We start from the raw sequence: 14,448 nt of genomic DNA, 5'->3' as shown, positions 1-14,448 counted from the left end.
GGGGGCACCTGGCTGGCTCAGTTGGAAGAGCATGCAACTGTTAATGTTGGGATTATGAGTTCCAACCCCATGTTGGATGTAGAGATTGCTAAAAAACAAATAAAGTTTATTTAAAAAAAAAAAACAAACTGCCCACTGATCTTAAGCTAAAATCCCAACTCGTTAGCATGGCTAACCTCTGCCTCTTTCTCCAGTGCCATTTCTCCCCAATTCCTTGCTCTCTCCTCAGATTCAATTTCCACTAACTAGTGTCCACTGTTCAGTTCCTTGAAGACACCATTCTCTCCTCTGAGTCTTTGCACATGCTATTTCCTATTTTAAGAAACTCTTCTACTCTCTTCTCCCTGGTCTTCCAACCCCACCTGGCTCACTCCTTCGCATAAAGGGTCATAAAAATAAGAATGTCATAAGAAAATCATAAATAATTGGGGAAGAAAAAGTCACCCATTTGAGGAGAAATCCCATAGGAGTTCAGCTATCAGAAGGGATCTGTATGGAGCACCTGGGTGGTGCAGTTGGTTAAGCATCTGACTCTTGGTTTTGGCTCGGGTTGTGATCTCAGGGTTGTGAGGTCAAGCCCTGCGTCAGACTCCGTGCTCAGTGTAGAGTCCGCTTAAGAGACTATCTCCCTCTCCCTCTGCCCCTCCCCACCCCCAAATAAATCTTAAAAAAAAAAAAAAAAAAGGAAGAAGAAGAAGAAGAAGAAGAAGAGGAGGAGGAGGAGGAGGAGGAGGAGGAGGAGGAGGAGGAGGAGGGGGAGGAGGAGGAGGGGGAGGAGGAGGAGGAGGAGGAGGAGGAGGAGGAGGAGGAGGAGGAGGAGGAGGAGAACTGTATGAGTAAGACCACTGATGCTGGAAAGGAGTGGGCAGGCTGGAGAATGCAAAGAAGAGAGGTCCCTCTGGTGAATAAAGTGGGGAGGACTGAATGAATGGGTGGCAGAGGGGAGTGGCTAGAGAAGGTGAAAGACCTTGAAAGCTGTGATAGAGTTTGATCTTCATTTTTTAAACAGCGGGAAAACTTGGACTGTTTTAATCTGGCAAATGATAACCTCCAGTACTTACTTTAGAAAGATGTGAACGGCAGAGTGCAGAGGAATGAAGTTGGGGAGATGGGTGATCTTAGGGAAAGAGGATGAGAGCATGCCCCAGGGCAGCAGCAAGCAGAACTAGCAGGAAGTGATGGATTTGAAAGAGATGTGGAGATAACCTCCTGAGCTTGATGACCAAGTGAAGGGGAGGAGAGACCCAGGAATCAGAGAGGACTCACAATGCTAGCCAGAGTAACTGGGAATATAGTGAGGTCATTGGCTGAGATGGGAATCACAAAAGGAGAGCACATTTGGAGGAAGATAATGAATTAAATATGGAAAGTGTCGACTTTTGGGTATAAGGTCAGGAAGCCCATGTCCATTATTAATATCAGACACAACCCAGGATACAACATGCGAGGCCTTTCACAGAAACCACCTATTAGGGCTGGTTTCATCTTTTCTGGTGTGGCACGTTTCCATGACTCCTGTTTTCCATATCCCGACGAGGTCATGTGAATTGTTTGCCTCGCATGCAGAGAAGGATTTGTAAAAGTACAGGGAAAGTGGAGATAAGGTCTGTAAGTGGGAGAAGACCTGTTGTGCCAGGGCTGAAATTTGCACTAGAAAATTGTTTTCCTCTCCAAGCTTGGGTCACAAGTCCCAACTGTGCTGTGATGAGCAACCTGAACTCTCAGGACATTCACCTCTACTCTGCACTCAGCTCCTGGGGCACTTTGAAGTCCACAATGCAAACATTTTCCACATAGTTATGAAGTTCCTTTTTTGCTTTTGAACTCTTCACGGGTGTATATATTGTTTCCCTAACTAAAGTCTTAATTCCTTAAGAGCCCAACTTATGCCCAACATGTAGTTTTTTTTTAAATTGTCATACATTAAGTTTTCAAAAAACACAAAGTGGATTGAAACTGACACTGAATTCATTTGGAGAAGAAAGGAGAAAGGACAGTAACCACCTTGAAAGGACAGAGTACATCAAGAGATAATATGTTGGTTAGAGGTGTGAGATAGTATCAGTTCCTAACATAGAAAAGAACCTATTCTAACATAAAAGAAATGCTTTCCCCCCTCTTCTAATAACAATGACTTTGCATTCTAAACATGGTTAAAAGGAGGACAGGAATACTGCTATTCTAATTGTCAAGTAAGTTGTCTTCTCAACTGGCTAAAAAGTCTGTTTTTCAGGCACCACCTTTGGCTTACAAGCGATATTGATAAAATACAGGACTTGTCCTTTACAGTTAATTACATTTAGTTGTACTAAACAATGCAAGACTGAGGGTTAAGTCTTTCACTTCCTTTTGGTTCTTCCTTTTAGTTAGAGATCCACTTGTGTGGCCATTGTCATGTTTGGGCAACTTAAAAGAAGGGTCCTCATGACTCAGCTCATTACATAATTCCTCGGGCAGAGGGATGAAGGTGGGACAAGCTCAATATTGCCAGTGGTCAGATTGTGCACTTGTCATGGAGGAGGAAGATATGTGGGGGCAGTGGGGAGAAGAGATTTTGTTGCTAGCTGATAAGTACCAATAGGCTTCGGATCACAAAGATATCTCTAGCTGTCTTGCCAGAAGCGCCTGTCAGTCTATCATCAACATCACTATTTAATATGGAATGCCCCATTAGGATCATCCTTTAGCATGTACAGGGGCACTGGAAGAATGAGACCTACAACTCACAGCTTTCAACAGGGGGTGCAGTTAGGAGTAGGAAAGGAAGTGGTTCAAAAATGGATCTGCGATTACTCTTGGGAACAGCATTGAAGCATGACTCTGGAGGTTGGCAAAGACAAGGGGAAAAAGACACTGGAATGATTGCTTCACAGTCTTGCCCAGGGCTCCATTCCCACTCCTTTTAGAGCATACCTTTCCCTTTCTGAGATTCCCCCAGGCACCAGGTGAACAGCAGGAAGCTCCTTCTTTGCCCTGGTGGCAGCAACGTCTGTTGGCTCTGTGTCACATTCCTTTCCAGACTTCACAGGCCTCAGGTTACAAAGGTCTCATTGCACAATTCTTAGGAGAATAGGCATGGAGGCTGGGCTGGGATAAAGGAAAGTCCTGTATATGTCAGAGATCCAGGTGTGGCCAGATGCCAAGGCACCCCAGGTTGTGGCAGCAAGAGAAAGAATCAAATGTCTTGATCTCTAGTGAGGTAGCTTTCTTTACTTTTTTTTTTTTTTCCTCCCAAGGCTGTTAAATAAGACTTATCAGGATGCATCTTTTTGGGTAATTTGATGGAAAACATTTCAGAAGTTCGTTTGGCATACCTGTGTTTCGGTTTACTGGAGAGATTTGAGAATTCAAAACTCACAATGAAGAATCTGAAACTAAAGCTCTTTTTATCCCTCCATTTTTCATAATCAACTTTCTCCTGTAGTTTTATGCTATAGTATGTGTGAAATTACTCAATATATTACCTAACCTTTGAAATCAATATGGAAGCTGAGAGATACTACCACAGCCCTGTTTAAACCCTATGCCATGATGGAATGTTCTTTTCTATTAGTGATCATCTAATAATTCTTTTATTAAAGATAATCTATGTGGATGGCTAGAAATATATGGAAGATCCTTATAGGACACATACTTTTCAGTTGGTTAGAAAACAATCCAGTGACCTAGAAAATATTCATCAGACCTCTGGAACTGATGACTATGAAAATGAGATCTATATTTATATTTAGCAATTCTTCATTTCATTTTCTTTCAGATTTGGGGACTTTAGACAGATATTAATATATTTGCAATGAATTGAATTGGAAAAAGCTCTGAGTGTCTATATCCAGGGAGTGCCTGGGCTCAAACTTACAGATTAATTAGAGATGCAAGACGTATACAGCTCTGCATAAAACAAATGAATCTAAGGCAACTCCTAAGTTATCAAAGTAATTCCAAATAAAATATTAATTTGCAGGGTAAGTTAGAAGAGGCTCATAAAGGAGACATATTAGGTAATAAGAATAGGCCAGTTACCACAGAGGGTATAATAGCCACACCTGCCAGATGAAGTGTCCACTCATACGTACGAGTACACATATAGTATCACAGAGTATGCACACACATATACATGAACAAAGTGATCTACCTAAACTGGAAAGGACAAGGCCACAGAAACTTTGTGTATTTATTATAAAGCAAAAAATGCTGTTGATGGTATAAATGCCTTTTTGGTTTGTTTGTTTTTTTTTTTTTCCCCAGCAAGCTACTTCTAATCAGGCCTGAAGGCAGAGTAATGTGTTGATTTCCCTGGATATATTTTCATTGTTCTCTCAGCCTGTTCAACGGGGTCTTGGGTGCCTTTTCTTGACCTTGACCAAAGCTTATTTTATTTGGAGTTGTAAAGGCTAGGAGAGCTTTGGTGATTAGTGTCACCTACATAGAGTACTTGAATTTACCAATAACCACATCAAGGGAGTAAAATGGGATTTCCTCTCTTAGGATATTCTAAAATAGCTGAAATATGAACCAATAAATTCATTCAGCATGTCTAGGGTCAGGGAGTATTGAAGAAGCCACCAGGCTGAAAATAAGAGGCTTTAAACTATGGTCCCCAAGCTAGCACTCACTAACTTAATGACCTAAGTCAAGACACAACCTCTCTATGCTGGTTTCTTCTTCTGGAAATGAGGACATTGGAATGGATGATTCTTAGTTCCCTTCCAGCTCTAAAATTCTGTATTATGAGACTAACACAATGGTCAGAGAACATTATAGTCAATAAATATGTGTAGACAAGTTAGGACATTCTATGTTTTTTGGATATTATTTTAGGTTAGACCTCAATTTAGTTGTCTTTGACTATGAATGAATTCTAAAAATTGGACTGACTGATGAAGTTTTAATTTTCAAGGGCCTAAGAGGTTGGATCATAATGCAACTGTAAAAATTATAGTGGCTTCTCTAGAGGGAAGTTGGATATATATTAGAGTTAATGTAAAAGTACATTTTGTTTTTATGTGGACCTCTGGATTTATTGACATGTTTTAGGTTATTATTACTTTTATAGTGTATACAGTGTTGGTCTTACTGCTGAGATATATTTATTCCTGATGTATTGGAGACCAGAGAGTGTTAAAATTGTGTCCTGTGGTTAGAGATTGGGTCTCCCCTCTCCTTGTCTATTGCTGGTGGGGTCTCCTGTGGGCAACTAATCTACCTGTCAGAACACTAGACTACTGCTTCTCCTGACGGAATGTGGCAATAATCTTAGCTCTTGCAGGCAAATCTCAGCGTGCCTGCCTGAACAGTCCTGTGCTCGGCTCTGGGGTCGCAGTGTGCTGAGACACGGAGGGAGGCCAATGGAGATGAGTCAGGACCTGGCACCCACCCCATGCTCCGCCCTACTGGTAAACAGAACAGCTATTTGCCCGTCACTCGGGCCTCTCAGGGCCCCAAGACTCCAGGAAGAAACAAATACTTTAGAAGCCAAAACCCCAAGGCAAGGTAAAGAAAACAGAAATGTCCGCATCCCCAGCGATGATTTCACTGGCGTGAGTTCTTTAGAGGGGGAGGAGCTGTAAATGGTTCCAGCTGAACTATTTTACCTACTTCTCAACCATAAGGCCCTTCTCTTTCACTGTTTATAGAAGATGATGACCTTTTGCCTTTTAAACCTTGAAATCTCAAAACCAGACTTTAGAATTAATCTTGGTTGCTAACCCATAATACATTTATTTCTCCTCTTTTTATTACTTTTAATCCTATTTTTACATTGTCCTCTATTAAAATACTTCTTTCAGTTAAATTATTTTTTGTTTAGTTTATTTTTCCCTGTTATTGTGGGGAGAAGCTATCAAAAGAATAAACATTATCAGGCAATAAATGTAAACTACTTTACAAAGTAATTTTACACTGACTTCTTAAGGCAACTGTTTCTTTTGCATTTTTGCTGTAGTTGGGGAGAGAACAGGGAGGGGCTAACTGTCTTGGAAATGTCCTCATCTGGCTTCATGACAATAAAGAAGTCTGGCAGATGGGAGGATGTACCTCAACTCTCTTTCTGGTGAGACAACCTTTGGCCTTTTTTCTGATCACTTTATTATAAAGTATTTAGTGCATAGTCTCTGTGCTTATACTATTATTCCTAAGCCTGAAGATACACTCATCTATGGTCTTCTCCTCCTGTTGTTTTAGATACCAGCAATTTCTGTTCTAAGCTTACCAGTTGTTACATACCTGAACTGGAGGCATGGCTGGCTGATTCCTTCTAGCTCTGTCAGGTAGTGTCCCACCTCTAATACGTCAATAGCTGAACCTCCCGTTACCTTCTGTTCAGTAGCCACGGCTGAGCCTGGACTGGATATTATGATGTCACAAAGTAGAATCCTTGCTACTCCCAAAGGCCCATCTGAGACCCTCTGGCTACAGCATTTTCTTTCTTGACCATGGTGGGAGGTTGGGAAGGTTAATCCCTTTATTTCTTAACTGAGCCTTAGAATCATAGAATCTTACTATGAGCAGAGACCTTGGAGACCTAGTGACTAATTTTAATCTAACTCCCTTATTTTACAGATGAAGAAATTCAGATTCCAGGTAGTTAAGTGGCAGAGCTAAATCTAAACCCAGGTGCCCTCAGTATTAGCCCCCTGCCCTTCTGAACACACTGCACACATGCTGGGCTCTACTCTCTGGATTTTGTCAACATCATTGTTCTCTGATAGACAGCTCATTGGATGATTTTTACCTGAATCCACCCACCCATGACAAGAAACCATTCAGATAATATGCATCATGGGAAGAGAACAGAGTCTCGGGGAAGATCATTAGTTTTTCTGACAATCTACTGGTAGCAGAAATAGCTAACTGGCCCAAACTCAGAAATTCTGAGCCACCAGACCAATTCTAGATTAACAAGTAATGGGACTTCTGAGTAACTGATGTCTTCACTGAGATTTAATGATAAGGAAGAATGCCCAACCCAGGATTAGTGTTGGCTGCAATGCCATACTAAGTTCTAGTGTTTGCCAAGGAGAGAATGGGAAAGAATCATCAGTAAAGAAATAGATTTTCACTGGAATTTAACTCTCTTTCATACCGTTCACTTTTTCTAGATACTGTCCCCATATGACATTAAAAAATTATCTGCATTGCATGAGATGACTTGTATCTGTGAAGCCAGAGACTTGTACTTGCAAAATCTCTCAAGAGGGGAACATATATTACACTTTTATAACACTAACAACTAACATTTTACATCATGTTTTAGCATTTACAAGCCATTTTCACATATATCATTTCATTTAATCTTCACAGCTCAGTGAGGTAAACAGCGTATTATTTTTAGTACAATTTTATGAGTAAGAAAATTATAACTTAGAGAGGTTGTGACTTGCACAATATCGCAAAGCTAATTAAGTGGAAAGGGTAACATCAGCTACAAACCAGATCTTCCAACCAAGCATTTTCCCTACCACAAGCTTCCCTATGGTGGAAGGAATTGTCATGTGGTCCTGGAACACACTTGAAGGCAATTGCATTAGGCAACCTTTTGATTAACAAAGAAGAAAATATTCCTCTGGGTCATAAACACTGCTTTACTAACCTCCTACATGTCTCAATAAAAACTTAGAGAAATGGTTAGTGAACACTAATTTCAAACTTTAAAATAATATAATCATTGCCCTTCCACCTGACAATTCCACGTCTGTGAATTCTCCTAAGGGAATTATCATGGATATGAATAATATTTAGCTCTAAGAGGTTCATTCTTTGAAGCATTGTTCATAATAGAAAACAAATTAGCAGTTCCATATTAGAAAAGTGGTAAAATGGATTATGTTTAACTCATGCAAATAATGTCGTAGGTGAAGTTTTCCAGAACTTTAATCATTCATGTGCTATCTTTGGAATAGCACCACCCGCACTAATATCTACTTAATACCTTCTTTAAATTCTCTCACACCTTACTGAAATAAGAGAATTTAAAGGTAATTTTTTTTTAAATCATTACATAAGTAAAAGTGTAGTGTAATTACCTTAAGTGTCAGATAACCATAAAAACAGATATAACAAAGCCAGGCCCTGAGCCAGTTCCACCCACCACTACACCTGTAGCAGTCACGATCCTGCCACAACAGGAAGGTGCATGCAGCCCACACACAGGACACCCCGGGAACACCTGGTTCTGGTGACCGGGGGGACTGCACTTCTGGGCCCCCACAGGACATCCCCACATAAGGCCACTCCTTTAAGACTGGGAGATGTAGAATTATCTAATATATAGAAACAGAGTTAGGCAAAATGAGGAGAGTGAGGAGTATGTTCCAAATGAAAGAACAAAACAAAGCCTCAGGAAAAGAACTGAACAAAGCAGAGATATGCAATCAACCCAATAGAGTTCAAAGTAATTGTCACAAAGACATTTACTTTATGAACTCAGGAGAAGATTGAATGAACACAGTGAGAACTTCAATTAAGAGACAGAATGTAAGAAAGTACCGATCATACCTATGGGATATAATAACAGAAATCAACAATACACTAGAGGGAATAAACAGCAGATTAAGTGATACAGAATAATGGATCTGCAATCTGGAAGACAGGGTAGTAGAAATCACCCAAATAGAAGAGAAAAAAAGAACTTTAAAAAAATGAAGGTAGTTAAAGGGACCTGTAGGACAACAGCAAGCATGCTAACATTCATATTTTAGGGGTCCCAGAGAGAAGCGAGCGAGAGAGAAAGGGGCAGAAGACTTATTTGAAGAAATAGTAGCTGAAAACTTCCCTAACTTGACAAAGGAAACAGATATCCAGGTCCAGGAATCACAGAGAGTCCCAAACAAGATGAACACCAAGATACATTGTAATTAGAATGTCAAAAATTAAAGACAAACAGAGAATCTTGAAAGCAGCAAGAGAAGAGCGATTAGTTATGTATAGGGAACTGCTGTAAAACTAACAGCTGATTTTTCAGGTGGAAACTTTGCAGGCTGGAAAGCAGTGACATGATATATTCAAAGTGCTGAAAGGGTAAAAACCTACCACCAGGAATATTGGGCAAGGTTATCATTCAAAATTGAAAGGGAGATAAAAAGCTTCTTAGCTAAGCAAAAGCTAAAGGAGTTCATTACCACTAAATAGGCTTTATTATAAGAAATATCAAAGACTGGGGTGCCTAGGTGCCTCAGTCAAGCATCCGACTCTTGATTTCAGCTCAGGTCATGATCTCAGGGTTGTGAGATGGAGCCCCGTGTTGGGCTCCATGCTGAATGCGGAGCCTGCTTAAGATTCTCTTCTCTCCTACCTCTCCCTGCCCCCACTCTCTCTCTCAAAAAAAAAAAAAAAAAATCAAAGGACTTCTTTAATTGGAAAAGAAAAAGCCAAAACTTCCCATGCAAAGGGGATTGTGCTGGAAAAAGTAGGGATTGAAGCCAAACAGCCAAATTCTGCCATCAGGGAGTATGTCAGGTCCAGCTGATCAAGAACGGAAAAAAAAAAAAAAATCACAGCCTGTGAAACCTAACATAGTTGTTTGAATTTTATTGAGGAAAATGATGAGGCTCTGGTTGCTGGATTTGGTCACAAAGGTCATACTGTCTGTGACATTCCTGGCACTTGCTTTAAGGTTGTCAAAATAGCCAATGTCTCTCTTTTGGCCTTTTACAAAGGTAAGAAGGAAAGACCAAGATCATAAGTTTTGATGGTGAAAACATGACAATATTAAATATTCATACACCAAAAAAAAGAACTACAAAACAATCAGAAAACAATTAACAAAATGGAAATGAATACATACCTATCAATAATTATTTTAAATGTAAATGGATTAAATGCTCTATCAAAAGAAAGGGTGGGTGAATGGATTAAAAAAAAAGAAAATATGACCCATCTATATGATGCCTACAAGAGACTCAATCTTACTTCAGATCTAAAGACACACAGACTGAAAGTGAAGGGATGGAAGAAGGTATTCCATGCGAATAGAAACAAAAAGAAAGCTGGGGTAGCAATATGTATATCAGACAAAATAGACTTTATTTTTATTATTTTTAAAGATTTTATTTATGTATTTGGGAGAGAGAGCATGCACGAGCAGGCGGAGGAGCAGAGGGAGGAGCAAAGGGAAAGGGAGAAGCAGACTCCCTGCTGAGCAGGGAGGCCGAGGCAGGTCTCCATCCCAGGAGCCAGGGATTATGACCCAAGCCAGAAGGCAGGACGACCAACAGACTGAGCCACCCAGGTGCCCCAAAATAGACTTTAAAACAAAAGCTGTAAGAAGAGACAAAAGGAGCAATACAACAAGTAGATATAATAATTATAAATATTTATGCACCTAACATGGGAGCAGCTAAATATATAAAGCAAATATTAACAGACACAGAGGGAGAAATTGACAATAATACAATAATAATAGGGGACTTTAACGCTCCACTTACATCAATGGATAGATCATCCAGATGGAAATTAAGAAACATTGACCTTAAATGACATATTAGACTAGGTGGACTTATTAGATATATACAGAACATTCCATCGAAGACAGAAGAATACACATTCTGCTCAGGTGCACATGAAACATTCTTCAGTATAGATTACATTTCAGGCCATAAAACAAGTCTCATTAGATTCAAGATTGAAATCATATCAAGCATCTTTTCTGATCACAATAGTATGAAATTAGAAATCAATTACAAGAAGAAAACTGGGAAAACAAACATGGAGACTAAACAACAGTCTAAACAATCAATGGGTCTTTGGGATAGGCTGGTGATGGGTATTAAGGAGGGCACATATTGCATGGTGCACTGGGTGTTATACACAAATAATGAATTATGGAACATTACATCAAAAACTAAGGATATACTGTATGGTGACTAACATAACATAATAAAAAATTATTATAAAAAAAACAATGGATCAATGATGAAATTAGGAAATAAAAAAAAATCCTGTGACTAATGAAAATAAAAACACAACATTCCAAAATCTGTGGGATGCAAAAGCAGTTCTAAGAGGAAAGTTTATAGTGATACAGGCTGACCTCAAGAACAAGAAAAGTCTCAAATAAACAATCTAACCTTAAACCTAAAAAGAACTAGAAAAAGAAGAACAAACAAAGCCCAAAGTTGGTAGAAGGAAGGAAATAATAAAGATCAGAGTGGAAATAAATGAAATAGAGATGAAAAGAAAATAGATAAGATCAATGAAATTAAAAACTGGTTCTTTGAAAAATAAAATTTGAGGAACATTTAGCCAAATTCGTCAACAGAAAAAGAGAAAGGACTCAAATAAATGAATTCAGAAATGCAAGCAGAGAACTTATAACTGATACCATAGATATGTGAAAAATCATAAGAGACTACTAAAACAATTATATGCCAACAAATTGGACAGCCTAGAGGAAATGGATATATTCACAGGAAACAGAATCTTCTGAGACTGAATCAGGAAGAAATAGAAAATATGAACAGACCAGTCACTCTTAATGAAATTGAATCAGTTATTAAAAACCTCCTAACAAACAAAAGTCCAGGATCAGACAGCTTCACTGGTGAAAGCTACCTAATATTTAAAGAAGAGTTAATAGCTATCTTTCCCAAACTATTCCAAAGAATTGAAGAAAAAGGAATGCTTCCAAACCCATTATACAAGACCAGCATTACCCTGATACCTAAACCGGACAAAGACACTATAAGAAAACTATAAGCCAATATCCCTGATGCACATAGATGCAAAAATTCTCAACAAAAGATACACAAAATATATTAGAAGGATCATACACCGTGATCAAGTGGGATTTATTCCAGTGATGCAAGGATGGTTGAACATCTGCAAATCAATCAGTGTGATATTCCACATTACAAAACAAAGGATAAAAATCATATGATCATCTCAATAGAAGCAGAAAATGCATTTGACAAAACTAACCATCCATTAATGATAAAAATTCTCAACAAAGTGGGTATGGGGGAACATACCTTAACACAATAAAGGCCATATATGAAAAACCCACAGCTAACATCATACTCAGTGCCGAAAAACTGAAAGCTTTTCCTCAAAGATCAGGAACAAGACAAGGATGCTCACTCCTCCACTTTTATTCAACATAGTATTGGAAGTCTTAACCACAGCGATTTGGCAAGGAAAAGAAAAGTCATTCAAATTGGAAAGGAAGAAGGAAAACTATTTGCAATAACATGATACTATATGTAGAAAACCCTAAAGACTCCATGAAAAAAACTATTCATTTACTAAATGAATTTAGTAAAGTTGCAGGATATGAAATCAATACATAAAAATACATTGCATTTCTAATACACTAATAATGAACTATCAAAAAGAAAAATTAAGAAAGCAATCCCATTTGCAGTTGCATCAAAAAGAAGAAAATATCTAGGAATAAGTTTAACCAAGAAGATGAAAGACTGTGAGACACTGATGAAAAAACTTAAAGACAACACAAATAAATGGAAAGACATTCCATGCTCATGGAGTGAAATAGTTAATGTATTTATATTGCATATAAAATTTGTTTATTTTAATATTAACATATATAAATAATATATATATAATTATATTCATATATATATGAATATTACTCATCCATAAAAAAGAATTAAATCTTTCTACTCATGATAACATGGATAGACCTAGATGGTATTACACAAAGTGAAATAAGTCAGACAGAGAAAGACAAATACTGTATGATTTCACTTATACGTACAATACAAAAAGGAAAACAAATGAACAAACAAAACAGAAAATCATAGACACAGAGAACAAGCTGATGGTTGCCAGTGGGGAGGTGGACAGGGGATGGATAATTAAGAGGTTCAGTCTTCCAGATAGGGATCTATTGTACAGCAAAGGGAATGTAGTCAATAATATTGTTAACTTTGTATAGTGTTGGAAGGTAACTAGACTATTGTGACCATTTCGTAATGTATTTATCTACCAAATCACTATACTGTACACTTGAAACTAATTCAATATTGTATGTAAATTATTCTTCAATTTTAAAAAAAGAATACAAAGTAATGCTATTAATGCATTGATTTTGGTGCCTCTACCTAGCAAAAAAATGTGACTAATTTAATCGGATCACAATTAGCACCCTGTCATAAACTTCATCTTTCTGCATTAGAAATCTTTTTGCACCACCAATGTACAAGAGGCTCAGTGAAGGAAAGAAATGAAGTGCATATCTGATTCTGAAGGGTGGTTATGTATATTTCTACATACCTGGCATACTAAATGATTTTTAACTTCCAAAAGGGATCCTTTGATGTACTTCAGAAAAGAGCATAGCTGTCTCATGGACAGTCAGTATACAAGAATCCACACTAGCCCTCTGTGTGATTTTCACTAATGGCCCTCAGGAACTGTGCTACAGCCTAGAAAGCATTTCAGAAATTTGTGAGTGTTTTTGGTTGTTGCAATCATTAGGGGTTGGAAGCACTCCTGGCTTTGTTAGGCAGGGGCCAGAGATGTTAGCCTGCAATGCAAGGCATGTTCCCATGTGAACAAGAATTGATTGATAATTCCAAGTGACTTTATGTCTCACAGAATATCCAAGTTGGTCAAAAAACTAGCAAGCCAGACCTAAATATTATTCATAATTTTTAATTACCTAAGCTAGACCTTAATCTTTCTAACATGTAAATGCAAAATTTTTGCACAGTTTTAATATACACTGATTTTTTTTCCAGAAATGCAGCAGCTTTGTGTATCAGGCAAGACCATACTCTATTTTCTTTACAACTTCACCAATCATTGTTCACAATTTTGGAAAAATCAGCCTACCCAATAGCCATGGTGCCCTAAAGTCACCCTGAAACCCACCTCTATCTGTCTACACTGGCAGCTTCATATTCTCAGCAAATCTCCCATTATATTCCCACCGTAATCAAGCTCAAGCATTTAACTACTAAAATGTGTATTCATTTATATGAATTATTTTCTTTAGTTTCTCCTTTTATCCAGGGTAGGGCATTATATTGACATTTATTAAGTTATATACAAAGGCAGGCTATCTATGACTATCATTTCAGAATTTGACATGAGATAAAACATTGTCATTAAAAGGAAACACTGGGCCTGACAGGGTTGAGCACCACTCAATTCCAAGAAGTCATCTGAGATATTCATGGGCATAACTGAGGATCACACTGTAATCCACACATTTTTCTTCAGGTTGATTATCACTGTGTTTCCCTTCCTTAGCCTTGTTACAATATCTGCAGAAGCAACAGTATCTGCAAAATTACAGGCTCAATAGCCTGTATTTTTCAATTACTCACAAAAAAATGTAATCACTGAAAATGTTTAAAATGTATTCATGCAATACCAAAAAATCTCATACATGAATTGTGGCACATTACATATCATGCTTTAGGAAATGCAGGATTTTCCATTCTAATGATATGGAAGAATGCCCACAGATATTAGTGGACAAAAAAGTTG

General features: G+C 38.2%; 1 protein-coding gene across 4 annotated transcripts in view; it reads left to right on the top strand.

The window, feature by feature from the left end:
• The first annotated feature begins 5,394 nt into the window (after positions 1-5,394).
• The window catches only part of PDE7A (phosphodiesterase 7A), a 258,747-nt gene continuing 249,693 nt past the window's right edge, over positions 5,395-14,448 (top strand). For 2 of the 4 annotated variants that reach the window (XM_057307668.1, XM_057307666.1), the window contains exons 1-2: positions 5,395-5,490; positions 5,942-6,049. The gene's annotated coding sequence lies outside the window, so the exon portion shown is untranslated. Of the gene's footprint in view, positions 5,491-5,941; positions 6,050-6,180; positions 6,267-14,448 lie in introns of all 4 variants that reach the window. The other 2 variants (XM_057307667.1, XM_057307669.1) reach the window with 2 other exon arrangements.

This window comes from Ursus arctos, unplaced genomic scaffold (genome assembly GCF_023065955.2).
Source record: "Ursus arctos isolate Adak ecotype North America unplaced genomic scaffold, UrsArc2.0 scaffold_6, whole genome shotgun sequence".
In the NCBI taxonomy this organism is placed as follows: domain Eukaryota; kingdom Metazoa; phylum Chordata; class Mammalia; order Carnivora; family Ursidae; genus Ursus; species Ursus arctos.
This window is presented reverse-complemented; position numbering and strand designations above follow the sequence as displayed.